The following is a 6,254-nucleotide window of genomic DNA, read 5'->3' as shown; positions in this document are numbered from 1 at the left end:
GTGGGTACAGGTCTGTCACTGTATAACGCTGGGGTACAGTACTGGTGGGTACAGGTCTGTCACTGTATAACACTGGGGTACAGCACTGGTGGGTAAAGGTCTGTCACTGTATAATACTGGGGTACACTACTGGTGGGTACATGTCTGTCACTGTATAACACTGGGGTACAGTACTGGTGTGTACAGGTCTGTCACTGTATAACACTGGGGTGCAGGTCTGTCACTGTATAACGCTGGGGTACAGTACTGGTGGGTACAGGTCTGTCAGTGTATAACACTGGGGTACAGTACTGGTGGGTACAGGTCAGTCACTGTATAACACTGGGGTACAGTACTGGTGGGTACAGGTCTGTCACTGTATAACACTGGGGTACAGTACTGGTGGGTACAGGTCTGTCACTGTATAACACTGGGGTACAGTACTGGTGGGTACAGGTCTGCCACTGTATAACGCTGGGGTACAGTACTGGTGGGTACAGGTCTGTCACTGTATAACACTGGGGTACAGTACTGGTGGGTACAGGTCTGTCACTGTATAACACTGGGGTACAGTACTGGTGGGTACAGGTCTGTCACTGTATAACACTGGGGTACAGTACTGGTGGGTACAGGCCTGTCGCTGTATAATGGGGTACAGTACTGGTGGGTACAGGTCTGTCACTGTATAACTGGGGTACAGTACTGGTGGGTACAGGTCTGTCACTGTATAACGCTGGGGTACAGTACTGGTGGGTACAGGTCTGTCACTGTATCACATAGGGTACAGTCCTGGTGGGTACAGGTCTGTCACTGTATAACACTAGGGTACAGTACTGGTGGGTACAGTTCTGTCACTGTATAACACTGGGGTACAGTACTGGTGGGTACAGGTCTGTCACTGTATAACACTGGGGTACAGTACTGGTGGGTACAGGTCTGTCACTGTATAACACTGGGATACAGTACTGGTGGGTACAGGGCCGTCACTGTATAACACTGGGGTACAGTACTGGTGGGTACAGGTCTGTCACTGTATAACACTGGGGTACAGTACTGGTGGGTACAGGTCTGTCACTGTATAACGCTGGGGTACAGTACTGGTGGGTACAGGTCTGTCACTGTATAACACTGGGGTACAGTACTGGTGGGTACAGGTCTGTCGCTGTATAACACTGGGGTACAGTACTGGTGGGTACAGGTCTGTCACTGTATAACACTGGGGTACAGTACTGGTGGGTACAGTACTGGTGGGTACAGGTCTGCCTCTATATAACACTGGTGTACAGTACTGGTGGGTGCAGTTCTGTCTCTGTATAACACTGGGGTACAGTACTCGTGGGTACAGGTCAGTCACTGTATAACACTGGGGTACAGTACCGGTGGGTACAGGTCTGTCACTGTATAACACTGAGGTACAGTACTGGTGGGTACAGGTCTGTCACTGTATAACACGGGTACAGTACTGGTGGGTACAGTACTGGTGGGTACAGCTCTGCCTCTATATAACACTGGTGTACAGTACTGGTGGGTACAGGTCTGTCACTGTGTAACACTGGGGTACAGTACTGGTGGGTACAGGTCTGTCACTGTATAACACTGGGGTACAGTACTGGTGGGTACAGGTCTATCACTGTATAACACTGAGGTATAGTACTGGTGGGTACAGTACTGGTGGGTACAGGTCTGCCTCTATATAACACTGGTGTACAGTACTGGTGGGTACAGGTCTGTCACTGTATAACACGGGTACAGTACTGGTGGGTACAGTACTGGTGGGTACAGCTCTGCCTCTATATAACACTGGTGTACAGTACTGGTGGGTACAGGTCTGTCACTGTGTAACACTGGGGTACAGTACTGGTGGGTACAGGTCTGTCACTGTATAACACAGGTACAGTACTGGTGGGTACAGGTCTGTCACTGTATAACACTGGGGTACAGTACTGGTGGGTACAGTACTGGTGGGTACAGGTCTGTCACTGTATAACGCTGGGGTACAGTACTGGTGGGTGCAGTTCTGTCTCTGTATAACACTGGGGTACAGTACTGGTGGGTACAGGTCAGTCACTGTATAACACTGGGGTACAGTACCGGTGGGTACAGGTCTGTCACTGTATAACACTGGGATACAGTACTGGTGGGTACAGGTCTGTCACTGTATAACGCTGGGGTACAGTACTGGTGGGTACAGGTCTGTCACTGTATAACACTGGGGTACAGTACTGGTGGGTACAGGTCTGTCACTGTATAACACTGGTGTACAATACTGGTGCGTACAGGTCTGTTGCTGTAGAACACTGGGGTACAGTACTGGTGGGTACAGGTCTGTCACTGTATAACACTGGGGTACAGTACTGGTGGGTACAGGTCTGTCACTGTATAACACTGAGGTACAGTACTGGTGGGTACAGGTCTGTCACTGTATAACACTGGGGTACAGTACTGGTGGGTACAGGTCTGTCACTGTATAACACTGGTGTACAATACTGGTGGGTACAGGTCTGTCACTATATAACACTGAGGTACAGTACTGGTGGGTACAGGTCTGTCACTGTATAACACTGGGGTACAGTACTGGTGGGCACAGGTCTGTCACTGTATAACACTGGGGTACAGTACTGGTGGGTACACGTCTGTCACTGTATAACACTGAGGTACAGTACTGGTGGGTACAGGTCTGTCACTGTATAACACGGGTACAGTACTGGTGGGTACAGGTCTGTCACTGTATAACACTGGGGTACAGTACTGGTGGGTACAGGTCTGTCACTGTATAACACTGGGGTACAGTACTGGTTGGTGCAGGTCTGTCACTGTATAACACTGGGGTACAGTACTGGTGGGTACAGGTCTGTCACTGTATAATGGGGTACAGTGCTGGTGGGTACAGGTCTGTCACTGTATAACACTGGGGTACAGTACTGGTGGGTACAGGTCTGTTGCTGTATAATGGGGTACAGTACTGGTGGGTACAGGTCTGTCCCTGTATAATGGGGTACAGTACTGGTGGGTACAGGTCTGTCACTGTATAATGGGGTACAGTACTGGTGGGTACAGGTCTGTCACTGTATACCACTGGGGTACAGTACTGGTGGGTACAGGTCTGTCACTGTATAACACTGGGGTACAGTACTGGTGGGTACAGGTCTGTTACTGTATAACACTGGGGTACAGTACTGGTGGGTACAGGTCTGTTGCTGTATAATGGGGTACAGTACTGGTGGGTACAGGTCTGTCACTGTATAACACTGGGGTACAGTACTGGTGGGTACAGGTCTGTCCCTGTATACCACTGGGATAAGATACGGGGAGCCAAAGCAGACAGAGATTTCCTCGAAGAGTGACATCTTGCAATTTATTAAATATTTATAAAAGGGTGAGAGGGTGCGCGAGGGAGACAGACAGAGAGTGAAAGAGAGTCAGTGAACGAGAGAACTCGCGATTGCTCCCGGGATTCCGCTGTGCCAGTCCGCAATCTCCAACGCCGATATCCAGGTGTGGCGGGGTCTGTCCTGAGTGTTCGGGTGGGAATTCTCGGTCGGGACCTGTGTGGCCTGCTCTCTGTGCGTCCTGCCCAGGGCAGTGTGTCTCTCTCTCTCTCTCTCTCTCTCTCTGTCTGTCCACCCGCTCCTCACCCGCTCCTATGGGAGGGTTTCAGGGGAACGTCTATTGGTGTGCGAGGCTCCCTCGAGGTCAGTGTGTGTTGGGGTGGGGGGGACAAGTTGACTAGATTCCCGAACATCGATTTTCCAAAGTCCTGGTCCCGCTGCTCCGGGAAAGTTTGTGGATCCGTGACCTTTTCTCGCGTGTGTGTGGGGGGGGGGGGGGGGGGGGGAGGAGAGAAGACGGGTAATCCTTATCTCCCCCGCAAGCTGTGTGAATCCACTCTCCGCACCACACCACCCCCCCTCAAACCCAGGGCTCCGCGGGCGGACCCGTTCTCCTCGCCTACTTCACCGAGGCGGTGTGGTTCTGGTTCCGAGCTGCTACCCAGGCCATGAACACGTCCCTGAGAGAGAGAGAGGGAGAGAGAGAGAGAGAGACAGAGAGACAGAGAGAGAGAGAGAGGGACAGAGAGACAGAGAGAGAGAGACAGAGAGAGAGGGACAGAGGGACAGAGAGAGAGGGACAGAGAGAGAGAGACAGAGAGAGAGAGACAGAGAGAGAGAGACAGAGAGCGAGAGAGAGAGAGAGAGACAGAGAGCGAGAGAGAGAGCGAGAGACAGAGAGACAGAGACAGAGAGAGAGAGAGATAGAGAGAGAGAGATAGAGAGAGAGAGACAGAGAGAGAGAGACAGAGAGCGAGAGACAGACAGAGAGCGAGAGAGAGAGCGAGAGAGAGAGAGACAGAGAGAGAGACAGAGAGACAGAGAGAGAGACAGAGAGAGAGAGAGAGACAGAGAGAGAGAGACAGAGAGAGAGAGACAGACAGAGAGCGAGAGACAGACAGAGAGAGAGAGAGACAGAGAGACAGAGAGACAGAGAGAGAGAGAGAGAGAGAGAGAGAGACAGAGAGAGAGAGAGAGACAGAGAGAGAGCGAGACAGAGAGATAGAGACAGAGAGATAGAGACAGAGAGATAGAGACAGAGAGTGAGAGCGAGAAAGTGTGAGAGAGAGAGAAAGTGTGAGAGAGAGAGAGAGAAAAAACACACGGTTAATTCCACCATTACAGGAAACATCCGCCCATAACACAAACACCCCCAGTCCCCTGTGGCAACTCCATGCAGCTCGGGAAGTAGTAGGTTGGGGGGGGTGGGGGGGAGAGAGAAGGAGGGGGGAGGGAGAAGGGGTGGGGGAGGGAGAAGGGGGGGGGGAAGGGAGAAGGGGGGGGTATGGATGAAGGGGGGTATGGATGAAGGGGGGGGGGGACGGAGAAGGGGGGGAGGAGGGAGGGGAGAGAGAGAGAAAGAGGTGGGAGAGAGAAGGAAGGGGGAGGGAGAAGGAAGGGGGAGGGGGGGTGTTAGGGTGGGGGAGGGAGGAGGGAGGAGAGGAGGGAGGGAGGAGGGAATGGTTTTTTCGATGGGGAAAGTGCTTCGAATTAAACTTAATTCCCATGTCCGAGCCCTTCAAGGCACTCTGTGCGACCTCACCCTCTCCCACCAGCCCCCCTCCTTCCCCGCCCCCCCCCCCCCCAGCGGTATTCACTCTCCCCCTCTCTCCCCCCGGCCCCCCTCCTTCCCCGCCCCCCCCCCCCCCTGCGGTATTCACTCTCCCCCTCTCCCACCAGCCCCCCTCCTTCTCCGCCACCCCCCCCCCTGCGGTATTCACTCTCCCCTCTCTCCCCCGGCCCCCCTCACCTGCAGTGACTGACCACACACTCATTGCTGCAGTATTCACTGTCCCAGTCCATGCTGGACACTGGGGAGTTGGGGCAGCCGGTCCGCACACACAGCTGGACGCTGGAGGAGAGGTCGGAGGGTGGAGGGAGCTGCTCACCAGTTCCACACCGGCCTGAGGAGGTGAGTCCTCCTGTGGGGGGAGAGAACAATGAGAGGCAGGCAACAGGAACACAGGTTACCGACTTGACCCACCCATTTATCTCCTCCCACAGCCTCGACACTGTCCCATCAAACACTCCCAGGGCAGGTACAGGGGGTTAGATACAGAGTAAAGCTCCCTCTACACTGTCCCATCAAACACTCCCAGGGCAGGTACAGGGGGTTAGATACAGAGTAAAGCTCCCTCTACACTGTCCATCACACACTCCCAGGGCAGGTACAGGGGGTTAGATACAGAGTAAAGCTCCCTCTACACTGTCCCATCAAACACTCCCAGGGCAGGTACAGGGGGTTAGATACAGAGTAATGCTCCCTCTACACTGTCCCATCAAACACTCCCAGGGCAGGTACAGGGGGTTAGATACAGAGTAAAGCTCCCTCTACACTGTCCCATCACACACTCCCAGGGCAGGTACAGGGGGTTAGATACAGAGTAAAGCTCCCTCTACACTGTCCCATCAAACACTCCCAGGCCAGGTACAGGGGGTTAGATACAGAGTAAAGCTCCCTCTACACTGTCCCATCACACACTCCCAGGGCAGGTACAGGGGTTAGATACAGAGTAAAGCTCCCTCTACACTGTCCCATCAAACACTCCCAGGGCAGGTACAGCACGGGGTTAGATACAGAGTAAAGCTCCCTCTACACCGTCCCATCAAACACTCCCAGGGCAGGTACAGGGGGTTAGATACAGAGTAAAGCTCCCTCTACACTGTCCCATCAAACACTCCCAAGCCACACATGCTCCTCTCTCGCATTCACCCGCACTCCCACAC

The 6,254-nt window shown here is 53.4% G+C and overlaps 1 long non-coding RNA gene across 1 annotated transcript; it reads right to left on the bottom strand.

Moving 5' to 3' along the window:
• Nucleotides 1-3,314: 3,314 nt before the first annotated feature.
• On the bottom strand, nt 3,315-6,248 carry LOC139235284 (uncharacterized). Its single transcript, XR_011588447.1, has 2 exons — nt 5,278-6,248; nt 3,315-3,988 (listed from the first exon to the last, which is right to left on the bottom strand). It is a non-coding gene; the product is annotated as an uncharacterized lncRNA (long non-coding RNA).
• Between the last annotated feature and the right edge of the window lie 6 nt (nt 6,249-6,254).

Source organism: Pristiophorus japonicus, chromosome 23 (genome assembly GCF_044704955.1).
Source record: "Pristiophorus japonicus isolate sPriJap1 chromosome 23, sPriJap1.hap1, whole genome shotgun sequence".
Taxonomy (NCBI): domain Eukaryota; kingdom Metazoa; phylum Chordata; class Chondrichthyes; family Pristiophoridae; genus Pristiophorus; species Pristiophorus japonicus.
Note: the sequence above shows the minus strand (reverse complement) of the source record. Positions and strands in the feature narration are given on the sequence as shown.